The sequence below is a fragment of the Herpailurus yagouaroundi genome, unplaced genomic scaffold, assembly GCF_014898765.1.
Source record: "Herpailurus yagouaroundi ecotype Mexico unplaced genomic scaffold, PumYag 219, whole genome shotgun sequence".
Taxonomy (NCBI): Eukaryota; Metazoa; Chordata; class Mammalia; order Carnivora; family Felidae; genus Herpailurus; species Herpailurus yagouaroundi.
In genome coordinates this window covers 2,410,325-2,436,283 of record NW_024412450.1, presented here as the reverse complement: position 1 = coordinate 2,436,283, position 25,959 = coordinate 2,410,325, and the positions used below count along the sequence as shown (strand labels likewise).

Genomic DNA, 25,959 nt, shown 5'->3' with positions numbered 1-25,959 from the left:
ATAGGAAAAAATGAAAATAATAAGGATAATCCCATGTAAAGGAGGTGCGGAAGGAGTCAGACCCTCCAGAAGACTTGAGGGTGCAGTGAAGTGTCATCCTCAACTTATTTCCACAAACACAAAGTGAGAGCCACGTGGTCCTCAGCCTCCATGCACTTGTGGCGTCCAGAGGTGCTAGCTAACATGATGATGTTAAACTGGAGAAGCCTGGAGGCTTGTGAGGATGTAAATCAAACAGTAAAGACACCAGAGGACATAGAAAACCAGACAACGCCAGATAAAAGTTTCCAGAAAGCATTGCAACTGAAACAGGCAACAGAATTTACCTTGTCTTTCTCTGCATCCTTGGTAGAGACACAACTGATATGCCCCATGGGAGCTGCACCACGTCCTGGGTCTCATAAAGGCTGGAGGTGGATGGAGGTTGATTCTGACTTGCATAGACTGTGTGGAAGGAAAATAAACCATCTGCCACATGTTTCATTACATTCAACTCTTTCACACTCTCGGGTCCCTTACTGGGGGCAGAGCGTTTTTCAGGTACCTCAGGTGACCTTTGAGGACAAGAGAGACATCTGATCCTGTCCTTTGAGGAAGGTTTACAGGGCCTTGGTTCGGGTGTCTTTATAACTAATCAAGCAGCTGTGAACAGCTCAGGTCTTAACTAGCTAGATAAAGTTAGGGGTATGTCTCATCCCTCAGAGAGCCCAGCACATGGTCTCTGTACAAGCTACATCCTAGGGAGTGCTATGTCTGTCAGCATGTATAAGGCCTCTTTCCTTCTCTATCAGAGACACGTTTTGCCCAGCTCACTATATGGAAATGACTGCCCATTTCATGCATGTCCTGAGAAACTTGAAGAACGTTACAACGTCCTCACTCAGGCTGACCTGAAAGCCCTGCGGTGCCATCACTGCATCTTCTCCAAACACATAACAAGTAAAAGACAAAACTTGTTTTATAAGTCAACTCATACTGTTCATATCATCTTTCCAGACGATGGAGGTGGACGGTGAGGTCCCAGAGAACCCCAGTTTGGAGAAGGTGGGGGTGGCCCAAAGCCCATGGATGGTGATAAAGGGCCACCCACGGGGTATGACATGGAGGGTACTTCTGGAAAGGGAGGAAATGTTCTGGAAACCACATGGACCTGCAGGACAGAAATTAAACTTTTGAGATGTATTAGGTTAAAAGGTGAAAAATCCAACACTAACACCAGCACTAACATACCTGAACCCCAGTGAAGCTGGAATAGTACCTGTCTGCTTCCTCTCCACCTGGTTTCAACAGGGCAGCATCAGTGCCACTAAACTCCACCCTTCCCACTGGGTCCCACCTAGAGCTTCTAGGAGTTGGAGGAGACAAAGCAGTGCATTGCTGGCAGCACGCAGGGTACTAGCTGTGTCTGCAAAAGTAGGAAAAGAAGTGGCTAGTCTTAAAGAATCAGAGGGATAATTCTAGACTACTAAAGAAAGTCTGTTCCATATACACAGTCGTCTATGTCCAGGACTACTCTCCACCCAGCCCTTCACCACCTCAACAGCTCCGTCTTGGCATAGTAAGAGCTGAAACGATGAGGAAGAGTTTTGTTTCCATATCATTCATTTACATCTTTAATCCATTTCAAGTTAATTCTTGGAGTGGTGTAACATAAGGTGCTAAGCTTTATTCTTATACATGTGAATATCCATTTTGCCCAGCACCAGTTATTCAAGAGACTACTCTTCTCCACTGTGTATTCTTGACTCCCTTGTCAAATACTAGTTGACTGTGCATGCATGAGTTTAGTTTGGGCTCTCCATTTCTGTTCCATTATCTTGTGTGTGTGCTTATGCCAGTGACATAACTGATTTCTTTGTGTTAGAATGCAGCTTGAAATCAAGAAGTGTGATGCCTCCTGTTTTGTTCTTTCTTGCATTGGCTACTTGGGGTCTTTTTGTGGTTCCAAATACATTTTAGGATATATGTTTCTAATTGCATAAAAATTGCATCAGAGTCTTGATAGAGATAGCACTGAATCTCTAGAGGGCTTTGGGTAGTATGGACATTGTATCTATATTAATTCCTCCAAAAGATGGACATAGAATGGCTTTTCACTGACTTGTGTGTTCTCCTGTTTCTTTCATCCAAATTGAATTTCTTCCATTTCTCCACACAGGTTTTATAGTTTTCTGTAGAGAGATCTTTCACTTCCTTGGCTAAATTTATTCCTATACATTTTATTGTTTTTGATGCTATTATAATTGGGATTGTTTTCTTTACTTCTTCTTAGATAATTGGGTTAGTGTATAGGAAGGCTACAGAATTTGATATGGTGACTTTCTATTTTGCAACTTTACTGCATTTCTTGATTAGATATTAGCAGGTTCTTTTACATTAAACTTTTTTATTTAATTCCTTTACCTTATTTTTTAAAAAATCATGTTATTTGGGAATACCTGACACACTATGTTACATTAATTTCAGATGAACAAAATAGTGATGGGACAAGTGTATACATTCTGCTAGGCTAACACAGGTGTAGCTACCATCTGTCACCATGCATCACTACTCCAATACCATTCTCTATGTTCCCTATGCTATATCTTCTATCTGTGATTTACTCATTCCATAACGAGAAGCCTGCATCATCCAATCCCCTTCACATATTTAGGGCATCCTTGTCTTGTGCCTGATCTTAGATGAAAATCTTTCACAATTTCACTATTGAGTATGATTTAGCTGTGGGCTTCACATACATGGCCTTTCTTATGTAGAGATATGTTTCTTCTACACTGAATTTTTAAAGACTTTTTTAGCACAAATGGATACCAAATTTTCTCATAACATTGTTTCTGTGTCTATTGACATCGTCACGTGAGTTTTTTTTTAATTTTTAAAAATATATTTATTTATTTTAGTTTAAATTTATTTATGTATTTCTTTAGTATTTATTTTTTCAAGTTTTTATTTAAATTCCAGTTGGTTAACATACAGTGTAATGTTAGTTTCGGGTATAGAATGTAGTCATCCATCACTTACATACAACAGCCAGTGTTCCTCACTACTAGCACCCTCCTTACCCATCACCCATTTAACCCATCCCCTGCCCACCTCCCTTTTAGTAACCCCCCTTTCCTCTTTATAGTTAAGAGTCTTGTTTCTGGTTGATTTTTCTTTCATTCAATTATGTGAGGGGTCACATTTATTGATTTGCATTTCTTAAACAACCTTCCTTTACAGGGAAAAAACCCTTCATCACGGTCAATGATCCTTTTAATGTGATGCTGAATTTGGTTTGCCTGTATATTATTGGGAATTATTCATCTATATTCATCACGGGAATACTGGCCTATACTTTTCTGTTCAGGTAGTATCCTTTTCTGGCTTCCTACCAGGGTAATTCCAGTTTCATGAAATGAGTTTGGTGGTGTTCATTCCTTTTGAATCAGTGAGAGGAGTGCTGTTAGTTTCTTCTACAAACGTTTGGTCACATTCACCAGTGAATCCACCTGGTCCTGGACTTTTCTTCTCTGAGAGAACTTCGATTACTGATTCAATTTACTTGTATTGGTTATCTTCCTGTATTGATACAATCTTCTTTTAATGGGTCTGTGCAAACCTTCTATTTCTTCCTGATACAATCTTGATAGGTTGTGTGTTTCTAAGAACCTATCCATTTCTTCTAGGTAGGCGGTGTGCTGGCATCTAATTTGGCCATAGTAGCCTCTTTGTCTCCTTTATGTTTCTTTGGTATCAGGTGTAATGTCTTGACAATTTTGTTTCACTCTTTAGAAAACCCATTTTTGGTCTTGTTCATATTTTCTATTGATTTCATGGTCTCAGTTTCATTGGTTTCCACTCTCATATATATTACTTTCTCCCTTTTGAGAACATTGGACGTAGATTGTTGTTTTTTTCCAGTTCTTTGAAGTTAAATGTAGGTTGTTCATTTGAGTCCTAAATCTATCCTCCATGCATGCAAATACAGTGACTCATCACAGAACCTTCAATAGGTCTTTTCTGTCCTTTCTCTCATTCTCAGACTCTGAGAAATAGAACCAGAAAATTTATTTGAAGACACAATAGATGAAAACTTCCCTAATCCGGGGAAGGAAACAGATCCAGAAAAAGGATGCACAAAGAACCCCCAATATATTCAACAGAAGCAGATCCACACGAATTCATATAGTAATTAAAACCCAAAATGTCATGATAAAGAAAAATTTTCACAGCAGGAAAACAAAAGATGGCAGTTACCTACAAGGGAAACCCAATAAGGTTGTCATTGGATGTTTTTCAGAAGAAACTTTGAAACTGTAAGTGAGCAGCATGGTATGGCAAAGTTGCTGAATGGAAAACATCTGCAGCCAAAGAGAGTCTATCCAGAACACTATCATTCAGATGGAAGGAGAGATCATGAGGTTCCCAAATAAATACTAAGTGAGTTCACAGCCAAAAAAACCACCCCTGCAAGAAATGTTAAAGGGGACTCTTTCAGTGGAGAAGAAACACCTAAAGTGACAGTATTATGTGTGAAATGCAAAAGCAATAAAAATGAGTATATCTGTAAAACATCAGCCAAAGTATTCACGATATGAAAGGTTTTGAAATATGACACTACATATCTACAACACGGGGAGGAGAGGAGTAAACAACTGGTTCAAACTTAAACAACTATCAACTTAATATAGACTTCTATATGCACAAGTGGTTAGGTACAAAGCTAATAATAACCACAAATCAAACACCACTAATACATATGCACAGTATAAAGACAAGCAATTTCAACTGTGCTACTAAAGAAACCCAGCAAACCATAAAAAAGAGAAAGAGAAGAAAGGATCAGAAAGATTCAGAAACAACCAACATCAAGTAATAAAAGGACAAGTGCATATCTATCAACTACTTTGAATGGAAACAATAAATGCTCAAATCAAAGGCACTGGGTGACAGATAGGGGCAAATGGATGGCTCAATCGCTTGATATTTCAACTATTGATTTTGGCTCAGGCTATGATGCCAGGATCATGGGATTGAGCCCCAACTGGGCTCTGCACTGAGCATGGAAGTTGCTTAAGATACATTCTCATTCTCTCTCTCTCTCTCTCTCTCTCTCTCTCTCTCTCTCTCTCCCTCTCTCTTTCATTCTCTCTCTCTCTCTTCCCCCATTCCCCCCACCCCACCATCCCATGCCTGTGCTCTCTCTCTTTATAATAAAAGGCAATGGGTGATAGAATGAATAAAATATAGGACCCATCTATCTTATACCTACAAGAGACTAATTATAGAACTAAAGTATCAAAAGAAAACTGCAGTAGCCATACCTATATCATAAAAAATAGATTTGAAAATAAAACTGTAACAAGAGACAAAGAAGGACACTATAATAATAAAAGGTACAATCCAACAAAAAGATAGAACAATTGTAAACATATATGTGCTCAACCTGAGAACATCCAAATACACAAAACTGTCAAAAACTAAAGTAAAGAATTGATAGTCATACAATCATAGTAGGGCACTTTAACACTCCAATGACATCAATGGAGAGATCATTCCATCAGAAAGTCAACAAGGAAGTAGCGACTTTGAATGATAGAGTAGACCAGATGGACTTAACTGATATATTTAGGATATTTCATCCTAAAAGAGCACAATACACATTCTTTTCACGTGCACATGGAACATTCCCCACACTGAATAAAATATTAGGTCATAAAACAAGCCAAAACAAAATCAAACCGATCGATATCTGCTATCCGTCTTTTCAGACCACAATGCTATGAAAGTAGAAATCTACAACAAGAAAAAAAATCTGGAAAAGGCACAGAAACATGGAAGTTAAATAACATCCTCCTAAACAATGGATCAACCAAGAAATCAAAGACAAAATCCAAAATGACATGGAAACAAATGAAAATGAAAACACAACAATCCAAACTCTGTAAAGCAGGAAAACTGGTTCTAACAGGAAAGTTTATAGCAATACCAGTCTGCCTCGGAGGAAAAAAAAAAAACCCTGAAGTAAACTCCATAACCTTATAACTATAAAAGCCAGACAAAGGACAACAAACAAAACCTCCAAACAACAGAATGAAGAAAATAATTAAAAGCAGAGGAGAAATAAATGATATAGAAATTAAAACTACAGTAGAACAAGGTAAGTGAAATTAGGAGCTGCTTCCATGAAAAAAAAAAAAACAATAAAATTGATAAGCCCTAGCCAGACTAATCAGAAAAGAGAAATGACGCATATAAATAACAATGACAGAGAAGAATAACCAACACCACAGAAATACAAACAATTGTAAGAAAATAATATGAGAAACTATATGCCAACAAGCTGGACAAATCGGATTTTATGGATCAATTCCTAGAAACATGGAACCTATCAAAACGGAAACAGAATGAAATAAAAAATTTGAACAGATGGTATACTAGCAAGGAAACAGACTCAGTAATCAAAAATCACCTAACAGACAACAGTCCAGGACCGGACGACTTCACAAGCACATTCTATCAAACATCTGAAGAAAAGTTGATGCCTATATTTGTCAAACTATTCCAGAAAACAGAACAGGAAGGAAAATATCCAAATTAATCCAGCATTACCCTTATACCAAAACCAGATAAAGACACTACAAGAAAACAAAACCAGGGGTCAATATTGTTCAGGCACACAGATTCAAATGTCCTCAACCAAGATTTGGCAAACAGAATCTAACAATGTATTCAAAAAATAGTCCACCAGCATAAAGTGGGTGGTGAATGTAAAACTGAGGCAGGTCTACAAATCTCTGAATGAGAAAATGGGCAAAAAAAGAAAAAATTTTTAAAAAGTGGAAATGTATCAGACAGGGGATCTAAGCATCAATTTTCATAAAGACAAACTATCATCAGGCTTTTTCTTCTAAAATTGATTCACAATGTTTGCTTAGTACAATCTTGCCCACACTGAGAGGTGGCCTTGGTAAGTTCTTTGTCCAGCAGCAGTCTCAGAGGGATGCTGTCAATCAGCTTTTAGTAAAAACTGCAATCGATTTAAAAGTATTTCAGTGTTTCACCAGTCCATGAGAAATTAGAAAATATGCCAAACCTCAACTGAAAAGGAGATAAGGTAAGGAGTATGTTTTTAAAATATTACTGATGAGATTTCTTCCAACGAAGACAAGAAAGGATAAGTGTAAAAAATTCTGTCGCAGGAATAATATTGAACATTCAAATAATGGGAAGTGCCTGACACAAGGTTTTCAGGTTTTCAGTTGTTTTCAATGACTACAACATTGTTGGGGAAAAAAATATCCACTGAAAATTAATAAAAGCATGTATGATGTGGAGGGCATGTTGTGTTTTTACCTCTGGCTCTGGTTCCAGCAGGACTGGGATAGTGGATCCCAGCTGATTCTTCTAGAAGGTCCTGAGAGTCAACATTTGGTGTCTTTACTTCCCAACTGAATGCGACTCCTGTTCCTCCGAATTTGTGACAGGATTTCTCCCCCAAAACAATCCTGAACCTGGAACAAACCAACCCCAGTCTCTGACGTGGCATCGCAGGACCCCCTGAATCCACAGATCCTTGACTGAAATACATCTTGTTCATATACCGACAGGCAAAATGAGGAACAAACCACGGAACAGCCCAGAAAATGCAAAGGACTGTGCTGTTCACTGACCATTGGCGGTTCTAGGAAGCTGCCCAGCACTCCGCCTCAGGACTCAGCCCCACAGTGAGGAGAAACCAAGTGCCTGTGAAGGCTCCAGAGTCTCTCCCAGACCCGGGGGTGGAGCCTGCTGGAAACCCAGCTCTGGCTCTTTGCCCACACTCAGAGGCACTGGGTCCTCAGAAGCAAGGAAGCCTTTCCAGCTCTGAGGCACCCTGGATCAGAAAAGCCTAATGGGCGCCTTCTCTGGCCATCGCTGCGCCTGCAGAGGACCAGCCTCTCCCTGGGCGTGGTGTGTGCACGCCCTCTGGGGGCTGCCTTGGGAATTCCTGCAATGCTCAAGGCCATGGCCGCTCAGCTGGAGGTACTGAGGGTTAAGTATGGTCCGGTTAAGCCTGTCCTCCAGATTGGGAAGGGTCTTAGTGACAGGGCCTGGGACACAAAGAAGTATTTTCCTTCTCCTTTTTACTGAATGACGAATGAAACCGAATTTATTGATATAATGATATAACTTGTAATGCTTTAAGCAGCATTCCCAGAAATAGAGACTGCAAGTTGACACATGAATGAACGACAGGCAGTGGTGTTTACCATGAAAATACTTGGGTTGAATAAAAAATTGACACCCTTGAGAAAGAGATACAGGCTTCCAGCTATGGAATGAATATGTCATTGAGATACAAGGTACAAATTGTAGAATATAGTCAATCCTATAAGAAAGTGTTGCATGCCTTCACATGATAGCTACGCTTGTCTAGGTATATGGAGAGCATAATGTATACACACGGAATCATTGTGATATATGCCTGAAACTAATACAACATGGTGTGTCTACTATATGTCAATAAAATTTGACAATACTTTAAGTTTCTCCTTCACCATTAAAATTTATTTCTAATCAAGAACATATGAAATTCCTTTTATACCACATTCTCTAATGTCACCATCTTGATGTTGAGAGCTTATTTTTCACAGTCAGTAGTGTTTGATGACACAAATGTGACAAGGTGAGAATGCATACCTAGAGGGAGCTACACATCTGTTATGAGTTTCCTACCTCTATATGGGTAATAGTTTCAATGAAAATATGCTTTATGGATGAAGATGGATGAAATAATTTCCATCAGACTCATAGGTAGATAATTGTGCCTTCAAATAATAATTGCCATGTCTTCACAATCAGAGGAAGGCTGGGTAAAGACATAGGTTTCTCTTTTCATGTAAGAGAAGGTGGTGGTGTTTTAAACTGCTCACTTATAACCCAGAATCCAGAGATCAGCAGTAGATGTAAGAATAGCAACGCACTATCATGTTGCACATAACTCTTTCTGTTGGGAAGTGGAGAAAGTACACTAAAGATGGCTGATTGGACTAAAACTCTGGTCTCTAGCTTAGAGACCCCTCATCCGGGTTCTTCTTCCTTTGTTTGCTGCACATTTGAAAACCACCCCGCCCCCCCCCCCACACACACACAAATATGGAGGCTGATAACTATAAATTACCCTTCCTGCTCGCATTTGGGGCTCAGATCTTTGGAGAATTACGGTCTCCTCTGAGCCCGCTGGTGTTAAATAAAAATCCAATCCACCAAGATCTCTGAGTACCACTTGGTTTTTCCACCAGAGTTCCAGCCTGGTTCCATAACAGATTTGGTTCCCTGACCAGGAAACCCAACCACACTGGCTCATTGTTGCCACTGGTTTGGGAGAACAGCGAGGCGGTGAGGGAATGAGAGATCACAAGATAGGCTGAGCAACCTGCCTAAATTTCGGCAGTCTCCTTTTCTGTCCCATTCAGGCCAGCATCTCTCTGCTGTTCCCACCAGACTTGAGGAGACCTGACAGGTGAGATCCTGGACCCGAGGGTCAGAACCGGTAAGGCTGGGGCCCAATGTAGTCAGGCCCACTCGCAAGAGTGGAATGGGGACTTGATCACTCCCCAAGACTCCAGAAGTCTCACAAGTAGGGATTCTATGGTAGGGAATATAATAACCTCTGGTGTGTACGTGAATGTGAATGTGCAATTCGGTCTAGCTTGCCTGCCGAGTTCGATTCTGTGACTCCACAGATAGGCACCTTGGGGTCCCCAGGGACCCATGGAGTCTGAGTGGGCCTGTCTGAGATTACATGATGAATGGCGTTTGGTCTGTGGTGCTATCAGAATGGTTTCTGATTGTGTGTCGCAGGGCTGGGAACTGTGGGGCTGAGCATCACCTGGGTTCCTTCAGAACATGGCCAGGTGGGAATCTGGCTGGTCTCCTCATTGGAGAGGGTGCCCCATCCCTCTGTCTTTGTGACTGCGCCTCAGGGGAGAATAGTGGGGTCAGGATGGAGCAAGGAGAGTCAAGCAAATGTTTTAGCCGCTTTATCCAGAGACTCACCCCAGGAGCCAAAGAAGCGACGGACTGCTCCCCTAATGTTCCCCTCTTCATGACTCTTTAAGCTTCCTCCCTCCTCCTGTGAGCTTCAAACTCCTCCCCCAGCGGACTCACCGCTGCCACTGCTGCCACTGCTGCACCTCTCCAGCCAGGGTGCTGCCAGGGCAGCCGCCCATTTCTCCTCCCCTTCCAGGCCAGAGAACCCTCCCCCACAAGGCTCTGTGGCTTGGAACAAAATTTAGAAGCAAAAGAATGTTATAGAAGGTTAAGATGAATGGAATTTTAAAAGTACACTAGTATAAGGTTGAAAGCCTACTTTTCTCTCTGCTCAAATGACAAAGTTTTCTTGAACTGTTGATCTGCCCTTGAGAAGACAATGCAAACAAAGGTTTATCCTCTGGGAAAATAAAATTTTTAGGTCTCAACTGTATCAGGTCTGTGATTTCTTAGTTAAAACTTCTGAATGTTAAAGGAGCTAGGTTTTGATAACAAGTGTATAACACTATACATTCAGCTTTGGGATATTTTATTGCCTTTTGGTTGAACATATAAAATTGTAAGATTTGTAATGATCTCTAATCCTATTTAGGATGCACTTATGACTTCTGGGGTGTTAACAAAGTTCTCAGGATTTAAATGGTAAATGAAGTCTTCTTGACCAATTAGGCCCTTTTATTTGGGATGTTAAGTTACTTGGAAAAGCTCTGTCATATGATGGTAAACCTTAGATTGTATTGCAGAGGTAAATGCTGTAACTGTCCTAATATATGCAATTCCTAAAATTTTAATGTTTTGATATAAGGTGATCACTTAATATTCTGATTACTTGAGATGTTATGTGTCACAGAAATAACCAAATTTCTTTGTCAATTGCATCATAATGAACTCTCATCAGATCTTCAACGATGTCTATTTCTGAGATTTTGCCATTTATAATTGTTCTTATTCTCTCACAAATGTGTTTCTTCTTCAAGGAGATTTATAAAAAGAACTTTGGGGATAAGTACATGTATTCGACATCTTTAAGATTAATACTAAAATGGGTAAAACTTTCCAGAACTAAAAGGCTGTACTCAAATTGAACAAGAATTAGGAACATGGGATTAAATGAACTGAGGAAGATTATAGTTTTGTGATTCTTGTTGAAAATATTGCTGGTTCCCTAATGTTTCCTCTTCCAGATTAAGGAAACTTTTTCTTAAGATATCTAGGATATACAAAAATGTCATAAAGTATACATTTGTAAACTGAAGCATTTATCTTTTCTCTCTACATAATTCCCCAGCAATTCAAAACTCTCAATGAGTATTCTTTCTTTCATGGCAATTACAATTGTTTGTATAAGTTCAATAAGAATCTTTTCATCTTATAACAGGTCACCATTTGGAAATACTGGTTATTTTACCAAGACTTTGACTGGAATGTCATATTTGAGGATGACATTCAAAGACTCAGATATAACCAGATGGCTTTAAGGAATTAGGGTTGGCTTTATAAAACATGGAGCCATAGAGTCCCTTGGAAATGTTGGCCTGGTGCCTTGCTTACAGATTTCCCAGGAGCCTCACCAGGTAAGTAAAGAAGGTCACTTCCTGGCCGGTGCAGGAACCTCAGGATATCTTGGGGACCTCATGAAGAGGAATTCGCCCAATTCTATAGGTATTGCAGGCCTCTCTGATGGCAAGTATTTGACTTGGCTTCTGGGCTGGAGAGGCTACTAAAAGTTCAACCCAGAAATTCCTTATAAAAGGTTCCAACAAAGCAAACTTTAAAAGATCCTCATGATCAATTGCTATTCTTGCTTAGCTAACGTAAGTAATTAGGCCAGACTTGTTAAGACTGGAATTGTTCTACAAATGTATTGGTCTCAATTTGGCTATCGTGGGAAAGAGGGGGTGGGTAGAGTGAAAAACTGTGTTTCAACAATGCACCATTATGGGTGTTAAATTCTAGTTGTGATTGACTTTAAAAGTTTGTTGTTTGCCTAAAATAGACAACTTGAAATAAACTTCAGAAAATTGTCACAGTATTTCATATATAGGCAATCTTCTGTGCTGGTTATACTATGGGTATAATAATAAGACCCCATGGATATATGATTATTTAAACAACTGGAGAAGAGGATGGATCTCTAAATATGCAAACCATATCTTCCCTAAACCCAATCTGACAATTACCAGAAACCCTCCCCTTTTAAAGACTTGGAGGTTGACTTTACAGACATACAACCAAATAGAAGATTCAGTTTCAGGTATCACCCCATGGGTCCATCACTCCAGAGCTAAGAAGGCCAGCTCAGAGGAATCCTCAACTGGAGAAGTGATCCAGATCCAGTCAACCCGCTTAAACTGACCCTCAAAAAGACACTGGCCCCTGAGAACTCCAGCCCTGCTCCAGCCACACCCTGGAAGCTGACTGACCTGTGTATGGCAGAAACTTGAGGAATCAACATGTAGACTGAGCTCAGGGGTTTGGATGCAACTCTGCCAGCTTTTGCCCCTCACTGGTGTCATAGTCCTGATCTTACTTCTTACTGCTGGGCTGATGGAGACTGCACCAACAAGCTGGACATGGGACAAAAGATGCATGCTGGATGTCACATACCTCCTCTGAATGGTAGGATTATTAATTACTGCCTGTATATTATAACCTCTCTCACCCTCACAACTGCTGCTTACCCACTTTGCCCCCAGGATTTTTATATGACAATAAGGGGGTCAAGGGCATTCAGCGCCTTCACCTCTCTCCACAAAGAGAGCTACAAGGGAAAAACACCCACTCTCTGTCAGTCATCCAGTGCCCCAAGGACTAAGTATTGGACTGTAGAGATAACCCAAAATGTCAGGAGCCCATGTCACAACAAGGGCCTCCAGAGAGGGAAGCAAGCTTGCTACACTTATCTTTCTCAATATGGGATCTCAGATGGGGAAGGGATGCAAAACAGGGCCCTTCAAATGGTTATAAAGGACACTCAGGACAGGTTAATATAAGCCATAAAGGCGACACTCCCCAGCAGCCTACCAGGGTTTGAGACTTTCAGCCCTTAATCGGATGCTTACCAATTCCCCACTCCAGCGTTGGACTAACACTACTCTACAAGTCCTCCACAAAATAGATAATCACACCCAAACCTGCTGGATGTGCTTGCCCCTCTGCTGGAGGGCTTACTTAGCCACTCCTCTCCCTTTGACCTGGGAAGCTCCTAAAAATCTCAAAACCAACACCTCTGTCTTAATTGGACCCCTGGCCACTGGGATCTGTCTCACAAATGCCAACAATCTAATCTTTACAGTCCCTGAAGGTATGTATGGTACCTCTCTATACAGAAGAAATATAACCTTAAAGAGGAATACAACCCTATGTTCAACCTGGGGTGTTTTATCTATGTTCTAATTCGGACCACTGATGCTTAGAGGCCAACTGGACTCCGATATGTTATTCCGTCTTCCTAACCCCAGAGATAACCATGTACACTGAAGATCAGCTCCTAACACCCTTTAGCCCCATGTCCTGGGCTAAACGGGCAATCCTGCTACCTGTTCTGATAGGTGCAGGAATTGCAACGGGAATAAGAACTGGAATAGGGGGCATAGGTTCATCTGTAGGACTATACCATAGACTATCTCAAGAGCTAAATGAAGACATGGAACGGGTGGCAGATTCTCTGGTAACCTTACAAAGCCAAATAAACTCTCTGGCAGCAGTGACCCTCCAAACTAGGCGAGCCCTCAACCTCCTCACTTCAGAAAAAGGAGGGACTTGCATCTTTTGGGGGGAGGAAGGTAGCTATTTCATAAACCAGTCAGGAATAGTTACAAGGTTAAGGAACTCAAGGAAAGAATTCAACATAGACAACAGGAGAATATCAATCAATGGAAAGGATGGGATCTCACAGATTGGGCAATCTGGCTTCCTGCCCTGGCAGGCTCCTTCCTCTCCATAATTTTACTTGTATCCGTCGGTCCCTGTATACTGAATGTCATGGTATGTTTTATTGAAAACAATGTTGTTCACCAAACTACTGCACATATCTCAGCCTTCTGAGAGTACAAACCTGTAAAACTGAAAGGTGATGCCCACTAAAAGTTTTTTTTGTAAGGCATCAAAGGGGGAAATGTTGGAGAAGTGGATAAAGTACACCAAAGATGGCTGATTGGACTAAAACAAACTCTGGTGTCTAACTTAGAGACCCCTCCTCTGGGGTCTTCTTCCTTGTTTGCTGCACACGTGAATACCACTCACACACACACAAATATGGAGGCTGATAATGATAAATTACCCTTCCCGCTCACATTTGGGGCTCAGATCTTTGGAGAAACGGTCTCCTCTGAGCCCGCTGGTGTGAAATAAATCTCCAATCCACCAAGATTTCCTAGTGCCACTTGGTTTTTCTGCCAGCATTCCAGCCTGGTTCCATCACAGTTCCCAAAGTAGAATACAGACCTTATTCTCAAATACTTTTGGTTGAGATCAATAATCCATCTTTGCAACTTCCAGGCTGCAGGCTCTGGGGACAGCCCAATGTCTGATGCCTCATTTTAGAACATAAGGAAGGTCTTGCTCAAGCATGGGGGGAATGGAGCAGGGACTGTGGGCATTGGGGGAGACAGATGATGATTAATTCCCTATGGGGGCACACTCTGGACTTTACCTGCTAAGGAACTCACACTCTGCCTCAAGCCATTTCTCTCCATGACCGATACTGAGACTGGGCCCCAACACGCCAGGCAAAATGAGGGGGACCCATCTTCCCAGGGACAATGGCCTGTACAGAGGTTGCCCCAGTGAGGTTAGAGCCTTGCACTCAGGCAACTGTCATTCCCAGGGTTCATACCCTTTCTGCCTCCAACACTAAGAGCATCATCACAGAGCCCCTCCTGCGTGGCCCATTGCCCCCTCCACACACTGTGACCAGCTCCATCCTTTCCTCCTTGCCTCCTCTTTGTCCCTGATTTTCTCTACCCCTGTCCCCCTCTCTTTCTTCCTCTCACTCCTTCAGATATACCCAATTCCCCCATCACTGACACAGTGTCTCTCTCCCTGCCTGTCTCTTTCTCTGCCTCTCCCCAGGCCCTCATCCTTCTGCTCTATGCAGCCCTGTCCATAAAGCATGGCACCACATTTCCTGTGTCCCCCTCTCTCCTGTCATCTTTTAGCCCAGGCCCTGATCGCAGTGTATGAAAATCCTGTTTACCGAAGCTGCTCATGCTGACCTGTACTGCAGCATCGCTGTTCCAAGCCACTCCTGGAAAGCGTCTGGACAGCCAGGCCTTGACCCCTTGGTGGCCCAGCCATAACCCCAAAGTTGCTGAGGGGCTGGTTGCCTCCACAACCTGGGAGGAAGGAGGGCCCTGCAGGCATCAGGGGCTCAAGGGCAGAAGGCATGGGCTTTGAAGACCTGGAAAGAGCCCTATGCTTACAACAAACCCCCGCCTTGGTGGTGAGGGAGGAAAGGGTATCATGTCTTCAAACTCTGCCCTGCCCATCCATCACTAAGAAAACAGTGGGAGGAGGGACACCTGGGTGGCTCAGTTGGGTAAGTGTCTGACTTCAGCTCAGGTCATGATCTCATGGGTTATGAGTTTGAGCCTCTCATCAGGTTCTGGGCTGACAGCTCTGAGCCTGGAGACTGCTTTGGATTCTGTGTCTCCCTCTCTCTCTCTGCCCCTCTCTCGCTTGTGTTCTGTCTCTCTTTCTCTCCTGCTCAATAAATAAACAGCCATTGCAAAAAAAAGAAAAAGAAAAAATAAAGAAAACACTGGGAGGAATATGAGACATCATAAGTCTCACCCCAAAAACTACTACCATAAGTCTACCTCAGCTCCCACCTGGATTGGTGCTACTGCGAGGTAGCTGGTAGTTGGGAAAAGTCCACAATATCTGGATTAATGCAGGGTTTCCTCACTGAAAACATTGCAGTGTTCTACTGCAAAAATGTCTTCCCTGAGAATTCATAATATTTTTACTACATGAACAGTTGCAGTGATTCTGCAAAAGCACATTTCCCAGAGATGGGAAAACTGATGAATTATGAAATTTGGAAAAAATTAACCTTTGACTAAGAGCATTCAAAATTGCTAAGCACATCGCAGAAAGTAGGACTTTTCATGTTTTTCAGTTAGTGAGGATCACAACCAATGTTCTAACCAGGTTAATGACTAACTCTTGACAGAAAAGGAGTAAAAGAACAACAATAATACTGTTTCAGTTTTCAGGAATATTCCCATGAAAGGAGGTCTGGAAAAATTGAGCCAGGCCAGGAGACGTAAGTGTGGAGTGAGATGTCATCCTACTCATGTTATTTCCACAAACATACAGTGACTGCCCTGTGGTCCTCAGCCTCTAAACACTTATGGCTGCTGGAGGTACCACCAAAGATGACAAACAAGCTAAGAACAGAGAGGCCTGTTGGTTCTTGGGAAAGAGTTTTACTCTTTGTAAAGTAAATAACACCGTAGATATATCTCAGAAACACAACCTAGAGACAAGACCAGGAGAGAGTGCTGTATAAAGAGACAAAAGATTCCAGAGAGAGACTTACAACTGAAAATTGTCACATCATTTCCCTTGACCTTCTCTGTGTCCATAGTAGGGACTGAATTCTTGTTCCTCACAGAGCTGCACCAGGTTCTGCATTTGATAGAGGCCAAAGAATGGATGGACATTTATTCTGATTTGCATAGACTGGGTAGAAAAACAAAACAAAACAAAACAAAAACAAAAACAAAAACAAAAACAAAAACCAAAAAACCTCCGTGCCTTCCTCCACCATCTTGCACTTCTTCCTACAATCAGGTCCCTTACCAGAAACAGAGGGTTTTTTTTTTTTTTAAACATTTATTTATTTTTGAGACAGGGAGAGACAGCATGAATGGGGGAGGGTCAGAGAGAGAGGGAGACACAGAATTTGAAACAGGCTGCAGGCTCTGAGCTGTCAGCACAGTGCCTGATGCGGGGCTTGAAGTCAGATGCTTAACCGACTGAGCCACCCAGGCGTCCCAAAACAGAGGGTTTTCCACATGGCAAAGGTGACCCCTTGGGACACAGGGGAGTCTTGAGGAAAGCACCAGAAGGCTTTGTTTGGATATTTTTTAATCAGCCAACTGCGGACAAGTCAGGGCTCAATTCATTGGAAATCAACACTAAAAGAAGGGTTTCCTAATACACATCATGGGAAACAACAATTCATCACAGATTAAAAATTAAAATATGCATGGCTTAGTTAGGGTAATGTCTGTAAATGTCAGCATGAACAGCACACTGTCCTTTTCTACAAGGCATGTGTGGGATTTTTCAAGTGGTGTACTGTATATATCATCTGCCTTATGTATCTGACAAGGGATTATGTAAGTATTCATGAAAAGAAATGACCTTAAGGAGACTAATACTATAGTAATGAGGAAGGGAAAGGTTAATGCTATGTGGAATGAGCTGCAAAGTTTCAGAGTTACACTAATAAAATAACATTAGAGGAGTGAAATTTCACAAGGATTTACTTTACTAATTGAGTACTATAGTTCACAATACATAAATAAATAAATAAATAAATAAATAAATAAATAATAAAGGGACCTGTAAACAGAGGAAGAAATGTCTGCTTTCTTTAATCAAAGTGTATTTTCTATGAGCATTTATCCAAAGGCCAATTCAAGAAAGCTCATCAGGACATACAGCCTCCAATTCATGCTGTTGTTCACATTATTCATGTGAAACAAAAGAAACAGCCTTCAACATTGTCTCAAGGTGGAAGGGGTGCTGACCCATGATCATTCTAGTACCCACTCTCCAGTTAATTGTAACCGGGAGGTTTCAGGGGGGCCCACGGTCAGTGAAGGGGTGTGAGCTCCACCACTCACAAGGGACAGACCCAATGAGCCCTGCTGGCCGGGGCATCTGAGGGAACCAGTGTCCTGTCACCACTGTGAGACAACCTGTGCCCTCTAGTAACCACCTGGGACTGTTTGCATGAGACCAAGCCAATGACACCCACTGGAACAAGAAGCCATTTGTGCAGATGTTATCACAGAAGTTAAGCTACTGCATTTCACAATGTGCTCTGTACCTCTCCATGGAGGGATCTCCCTGTCAGGTCCTCTTGCCATTCGTTTGTGCCTCCTGAATTCCTCTGGAAGCCTCTGTTTTTGGATGACTTCCAGTCTTGAACATCGAGATGAATCAGTTTCACTAAGAGTTACCACACCCAGGCCTCCATTGGACACCAAAGGGTTTAGCCTTTTTAAAAACCTCACAGCGCCCTTAAAAGAAATATGTCAAAATCCTGTACCTGCATTTCAAGTAGGCAACCTCCCTGCTCTGCTCTGCCACTGCCCTCTCCAGATCATGAGCCCTGAGCTCCAGAGAGAAATACATCCACATTTATCTGTGGCAGGGTGTGCACAAGAGGAGGAGAGAAAAACATTCTTACCCAGTTGTCTTGAAGTGCCTTCTCACAAAGAGCAATCTGAAACAGTCAGCAATAAAACCCATGTGGAGAGATTCAGTTCCCCTTTATGATCATCTGTGTTATGTGCTGAAGCACTCAGGAACTACTAGGCAGAGTGCAGGCTACCTGGTGCCCGAAGGTGAGCTCTGACTGCTGCAGCTGTTCTGGTGTTTCTTCCAGTGTTCTCCTGGACATGCAATGGCTTTCATCAGATGAAGCACCATGTGGAGGGTGATGTTAATTGGCCCAGGTTCCCATTATAAGAACTGAATTCTCATACACATGACCCAATCATAGAAGACACATTTCACATGAGGAGGAGAGTACAGAAAGCTCAAAGCCATCACTACATCATCTTGGATTTATTATTTAATGCCTGTAGGGCTCCACGTTGACATGGTCTCCTTACCTGTGGGGACAGCTCCCTAATTCTGCAATGAGGATATTTAATTGTAAAGCTCAAATCTTCTTTTCCTTGTATCCTTATCATATTTCTCATGATTACAACAAGTGGGTATCTAAAATGGGATGGTCATACTTGTCGATGTGATTCATCCTCAAACTAACTGCTCCCTGAGGTTTGTAATCATTTCCAGCACCTCCAGAAACATGTTCAGGAACCACATTTCCAAATAGTCTGGCCAGCAATGAGGATCAGGAAATCTTTAGTTACTTTAACCTATTTAGATTAATATTTTTAACTTAACATCTGGAAAATGTCACATCTCTCTTGAAGTCTCTATATAAATGAAAGTCTCTTGAATGTGTATATTTGTGTGCTACTTGGCTCTAAACACTGTACAAAGTTTCAAAGTAATACAATGGCCATCACATGAAATGGTGGTAGGAGCTGAACTCACTTGTAGTTCTGAAGCTCTTCTGCAGCTAATTTGACTTTCTCCTCTGTGGCTGACAGCTGCTTCTCCCCTTCCACCTGCTCCCATTCTTTCAGTCCCAGCTTTCTATGAGGGGGAAAAAACATACATTACCTGGTAGCCCATGTAAAATTCTGTCTTTCTTCCCTCCCTGAAATCTGAAGGCAGGACTCAAATGTCTCCTCTCCCCTTCCCCATTAATGCACAGATCCACAAATGCAACCAGGGGGAAGCAGTGATGCCTGCCACTAAGGGAATAAACAAACGCAAACTCCAGCATGCTGGCAAGTCTTTGGCAACCCTGAGCTTCTTTTCACAGCTCTCTATTCATACTCATCAATACATCACATAAATATAAAAAGCCCACGTGAGATTCACTAAGCGCCCTCCCAGTCAGGCTCTTGTGATTGGAATGGCAAAAGTGTATTTCTTTTCAATGTACAAAACTAAGCCTGGCCAACTCATCACAACTAAACACATGAGGATGACGCAGGGGTTTCTGACTTGACTGATTTATCCCAAGAGCCCTGAACTTTCAATCAAGGCTCGGGCCATAACATTGCCATAGAGACATCTTTCTTGGACATGGTGTCATTAACACTGTACAATGACCTCCTGGATATTTCTGCAGTTCACGAGGCAACTCCTGCCACCTGTCTCAAAGACACCAGTTGAGAAGAATGTAAAATACACTGACGAAAAGAAAATGATGTGAATTTCCCACCTTCAGAATATTGTCTCCTGGAAAAGGAATGCAGGGAAGGGAAAGGAAGGGAAGGGAAAGAGGGAAAGGAAGGAAAACTGAGTTCACAGGTTTCAGTAATGCTGGCACTCCTGATCTCTTACCAGACATAAACTCCCATATCATCTGCAGCAAGATACCATCACAGTACACCTGAATTCTCCTCCCAATATTTCCTACCCAATGTCTAGAGTTTCACCAAATACACACACACACACACACACACACACACACACACACACACACACACCTCTATGGCAGTCATGTCACTACGATGGGGCTGAAATGTAAAGGACAATGAAAATGAACCCTGAGGTTTCCACAAAGTGAAGGAAGATGCAGATCACAGAAATCAAGGCAGAAGGGAGAAACAATTCTTTACTGATTACTAAGGTAAAAGTATGGTTGGTGTTAAATGTGCTCAAAGAAAGAAAATTATCCCCACTGTCTGACACATTCATTCTTACAACAGTGTTTGTAACAATTAACTCCTGAAAGTCTTACTTTTCTGTGAGCTTCTGTCTTTGTCCACACATTCCATCATGAACGTCTACATTCTTCCTCGGTGTGTCCCATTTGGCGTCCTTTGCCCCTTTCACAACCTAAGTGCATCACAGTTGTCCCCCAGCTCCCATTTTCTGCCTGTCAAGCATAAAACAGTTTACTTGAGTGTGCACACCTGTTCCCGCGAAGGTGGCCATGAGGGGGGAGAGGAGAAAGGACAAGACAGGAAGCCACTTTTTACCTTCCCAGAGCAAACTCATTCTACCAAGTGTGGTTTTCTCCCCGCCAAAGCAACACCTATTCTAGGTTACATTATTAGACGTCAAGACTCCCTGCATCGAATCCTTGATGCGTGCAGTAATATCTCCTGATTTTAAGACAGATTTGAGAAACTTGGAATGACTATGGAAGAATAGCGAATGTACTTACCAATACTAACATGTACACTTAAATGTTTATGATGTGAAACTTTCTAATGCATGTATTTTACCACAGTTAAAGAAGAGAAACTTACAAAGAAAGTAATGATGTTCAGTTCTCTGATTTTATATAACATTTGATAGTAAATTATGTTACCTGATTCTTTTGGGTCTTGAGCTGAGCATTTTCTTTCTGCAGAGGCTGTTTTTCAGACTTCAATTTCACTTCGCTGGTATCAACTTCATTAAGGGAGAGGTGAACCTGAGCAAAACATTCTCTCTAGTGACTTCCTCCCAAGAAGATCACTCAGTAGATAACATATAAAAAAAATATTCTAAGACATAAAGATTTGTTTTTCTTCAAAGCTAAAGCGTACAATGGAAATCCTGCAGGAAATAGAGGGAATTTACTTCTGAAACTTCTGAAGTGTTTACTAAATTAGCACCTTTAAATTCTTTGTGGATTTTTCCTTTCCCTGATTTGCAACTAAGATAGAAACAAAATGTGTACTAGGCTTTCCAAGCAAACACTGGACAATGTGTCACGAAGAAGCATTGTCAATAGAACATACCCCAAAGTCAGTCTCTGTATCATTAAAAACAGTCAACCCAGTTTGGGCCAAAGGGAAAAGCCAGACACATAAAGAAATGAAGGCCGAGGAGAACGGTGGAAGGGGTAAATGTTTCAGAGCAACTATCTTGGTTTTGAGACAATGGAACTGTGACTGGATGACAATGAAAAAGCGAAGAAAGTGTAAAATCTTTCAAGCCAAACAGCTCCAATGAATGGCTTTTCGTTATGGAAGAGAAATATTGTCACCAGATTCACTTTCAAAATTCTCTGAATTAAGAGGAACACAACTGTTCAACATGGTGAAACCTCTAGTGCTCTCTCCTGGCAGCACTGAATGATATAAAACTTAAGCCAGGGTTATGAAAACAAATTCTGCCTCACTCCTACCTAAAAAGGTACTATGGTGTTACTGCTTGAAACAGCAGTGAACAGCATGGAAGGTTGAGGGGCTCAATTCACCCAATGACCAAAAGGGCTCAAACATCAAATTATGGTAACTCAGGAAGCCCCAATTCTTGACATTCTGATTTCTCTCAGATTGGAATGAAGCATGCACACTTGGAATGATATCATTAAAAAATTCATTAGTGCGCTCAAGTGTCTCACAGTTCTTCTTCAACAAAACACATAGTCATCAGGAATACTTACTCCTTACTTTTACTTCTATTTTTAAAGGACGAAGAAGGGATTTTAATACTTTTTTAAAATTTTTTTTTTTGAGAGAGAGACAGAGTGAGCTAGCAGGGGAAGGGCAGACAGAGACAGAGGGAGGGAATCCCAAGCAGGCTTCCCACCATCAGCATGGAGCCTGATGCAGGGCTCAAACTCATGAACCATAAGATCATGACACGAGCTGAAACCAAGAGTTGGATGTTTAACCAACTGAGCCACCCAGGCGCCCCAGGACAAAGAAGGGATTTTTATCTTACATCTATGTGCTTCATAAGAGGGAAGATTATTTTGCCACATGGTTTCTTTTTTTTTTTTTTTTTATGTTTATTTATTTTTGAGACAGAGAGAGACAGAGCATAACGGGGGAGGGTCAGAGAGAGGGAGACACAGAATCTGAAACAGGCTTCAGGCTCTGAGCTGTCAGCACAGAGCCCGACGCGGGGCTCGAACTCACCGACGGCGAGATCATGACCTGAGCCGAAGTCGGCCGCCCAACCGACTGAGCCACCCAGGCGCCCCATGCCACATGGTTTCTTGAGCACATTTCTTTGCTCCATTGATCTACACAAATATGTAATAAAGGATTCAGAATTCAAAAATATTAATTACGCTGACATAAAAACCTATCTCTTGTGGGTAAGTCATTACAGAAATAAAGGATGTGGTATTTTACATATGTGATCATTGCTTTGAATTTAGCCTGGTAGAGAATGGAATGAAATGGGACATCAGGATAAAAGAGGAGATGGCAAAATCAGTGAACCATAAGTGAGCACAATTCCAGATGAAATCATGAAAATGAAAAAAAGGGGGGGTGGTTATACCTGCTCTTCACAAATGGTATTTTTTTCTGCACATTTTTCATTTTCCTTCATGTAGTACTTAATCTTCTCAGAAATTTGATCTAAATTAACCAAAAAGATAAAAAAAATCAATCTCTTAAGATTAGTACCAAAACCAGTAAAATCAAATTACCCATTGTGTCAACAGAAAGACACATGATCTGGCACTTTGGTCACATATAACATTTTGTCATTACTGTGGTCGCTGAAGAAAGCAAGTTTTAGTTAGTGGAATTTTATTTTTTCTTTCTCTCTTTCTCTCCTCTCTCTCTCTCTCTCTCTCCTCTTTCTTTTTCTTTCAGAGAGAGAGAACACATGAGTGGGTGAAGGGTAGGGAGAAAGAATCTTATCTTAAGCATATTCCAGTCTCAGTGGGAGTCCAAGTCAGGGCTCCATCCCATGACCCTGCAATCATTTCCTGAGCCAAAATCGAAAGTCAGATACACAACCGACTGAGCCACAGGTGTCCCCTAATATGCCATCATTAAGTAAGATTATTCTTAGAATATATGAACAGTTCAAATTTCTCTGACATCACCAGAGGAGAAATGGAGAAAAATCAAGTATCCTACATACTTATATTCTGTCTTTCATGATCAAATAAACGAGTGCAATTGCTTTAAAAACAAAAGTCAAAAAGAAAAAAATAACCTACTTAATTTCATCCAGGTTTTCCCCCACTTTCACTCACACTTTAAAAATAAAGAAAGGAACTCCTGGGTGGCTCAGTCAGTTGAGATCCAACTTCAGTACAGGTCATCATCTTACAGCTCACCAGTTCCAGCCCATATCAGGCTCGCTGCTGTCAACACATAGCCTGCTTCAGATCTTCTGCCTTCCTCTCCCACTGCCCCCTCCTCACTTTCACCCTCACTCCCTCTCATAAATAAATGGATAAATAAATGGATACATAAATAAATAACAATAACAATAACAATAACTATAGCAAGAGAGTCGGGCTCCTGGGCGCATGATCAGTTGATTTTGGCTCAGGTCATGACCTCACGGTTGGTGAGATTGAGCCCCATGTGAGGCTCTATACTGAAAGCATGAAGGCTGCTTGCTATTCTCTCTCTCTCCTTCTCTCTCTGCCCCTCCACCACTCGTGCACATGCTTTCTCTCTCAAAATAAGTAAATAAACATTTAAACAAATACAGAGAGAGAAATTATTCTAAATGTCACTTGTTTGGCACTCAGAGGCCTCCAATGTCTTTCTGCTCTTCCACAGGGTCCCGTCCATGGGAACCAGGGTGGGATGCTCAGGTGCATATGGCCTTGGAATCAAACACACTTGGGTAAAAATCTCAGCTTTACTACTTAGTAGCTAGAACCCTGGATAACTCCTCATCTCCCGAAATCACAAGATGGCAAAAGCCCAAGATGCAAACCTTAGCACCTGCATTACTGGTAAACACCATGCATACAGGAAACACTCACCTTATACATGGATAGCATACAGAAAGCACCTAGAACAGGGCCCAGTACTCCAGAATCTTCTGACAGGCATTTAATTCTATCGTACAGTCCCAAACTTCAAGCTTACCTTCTATTTATACAATGTGAGAGCTCTGCTGCCCTGAGGTTACCCTTCTCTATACCAGCAGTGCTGTATTACCCATAGCAACAACAGCATTTGAGGACCCACTATGTGCCAGACCATTTAATCTGCACAGTCCGTGAAGCCCATACACAATCCATTAGCCCCATTTTGCATCTTGTTCACTTCCACTCACTCTCCATTGGCATTAGAGGCTCCCTCCACCCAGGACTCATAACACATGTTTAAACCTCTCTAGTGACACACACGTGGCCTGGCAATATCTGACCTCTTCTCTAAGCCTTGAGCTTCTTGACAGGCTCAGATAGTGCCTTAATCCGTACATTTCCCCCAGTAGACAGGTCATGTCAAAATACTCCTGCCACTGGATTCTTAAACATTTCTGACCAGAGTTAAATTCATCCACTCCTCTCTAGTTGCCTGATTTTTTCCTCTACTTGGTCACCTGTCTCTGTTGGTGGCAACTCAGTCTGTGTTTTCACTTAGGATGCAAACAAGGGAAAGTCACTGTAAAGAGTTAAGGGGCTGACTAGACCTGATAAGTCAATGTCTTTACTTCTAGCTGAATGAGAAACCACAGTGAACAGCAGTATTAAGCAACGTTTAAAGGGCACCTGGGTGACTCAGTTGGTTGAGCATCCAAGTCTTGGTTGTGGCTCAGGTCATGATCTCATGGTTTGTGAGGTCGAGCCCCGTGTCAGGCTTTTGAATCTTTTAAAAAGGGATTTAAAAACAATAGATTACAAGGAAAATAGAGGCTTGAAATCTTACCTTCATATACTTGACTGTACCTAGAAGAGAGATAAAGAAAATTAAATTTGATGTAGAAACAATATTTTTTATAAAAGTATAGCTCGTGACAACAATGTCAAAAACATAACCCAATATGGTATTATAATAAAGGGTGGTTCAGCAAAATAAATTATTTTTGTAAGTGTTGCAATTCTAGTATAGTAAACTTACAGTGTTATATTTGACTCAGGTGCACATATCGGTATTCAACAATGCTATACATTACTCAGGGCTCATCCTGGTAAGTGTACTCTTTAATCCCCATCACCTATTTCTCCCATCCCCCCACCAACCTCCGCTCTGGTAACCATCACTTTGTTCTCTAAAGTTAGGAATCTGTTTCTTGGTTCATCTCTCTTTTTTCCCTATTTGCTCATTTGTTCTGTTTCTTAGATTCCATATATGAGAGAAATCATATGGTATTTACCTTTCCTTAGCATTATATCCTATCAATCCGTGTTGTTGCACATGGCAAGATTTCATTCCTTTTTTGGCTGAATAATATTCTAGTGTGTGT

At 41.5% G+C, this 25,959-nt stretch overlaps 1 long non-coding RNA gene across 4 annotated transcripts in view; it reads right to left on the bottom strand.

The window, feature by feature from the left end:
* Window positions 1-117: 117 nt before the first annotated feature.
* Window positions 118-25,959, bottom strand: part of LOC121018381 (uncharacterized) — a 38,199-nt gene continuing 12,357 nt past the window's right edge. Inside the window, exons 5-10 of one of the 4 annotated variants that reach the window (XR_005785181.1) lie at window positions 25,422-25,441; window positions 23,074-23,153; window positions 21,161-21,265; window positions 20,585-20,722; window positions 20,063-20,079; window positions 17,609-19,425 (exon numbers count right to left, since the gene is read on the bottom strand). This is a non-coding gene — a long non-coding RNA (uncharacterized LOC121018381). Of the gene's footprint in view, window positions 445-17,608; window positions 19,426-20,062; window positions 20,080-20,584; window positions 20,723-21,160; window positions 21,266-23,073; window positions 23,154-25,421; window positions 25,442-25,959 lie in introns of those variants that run through there. The other 3 variants (XR_005785182.1, XR_005785180.1, XR_005785183.1) reach the window with 3 other exon arrangements.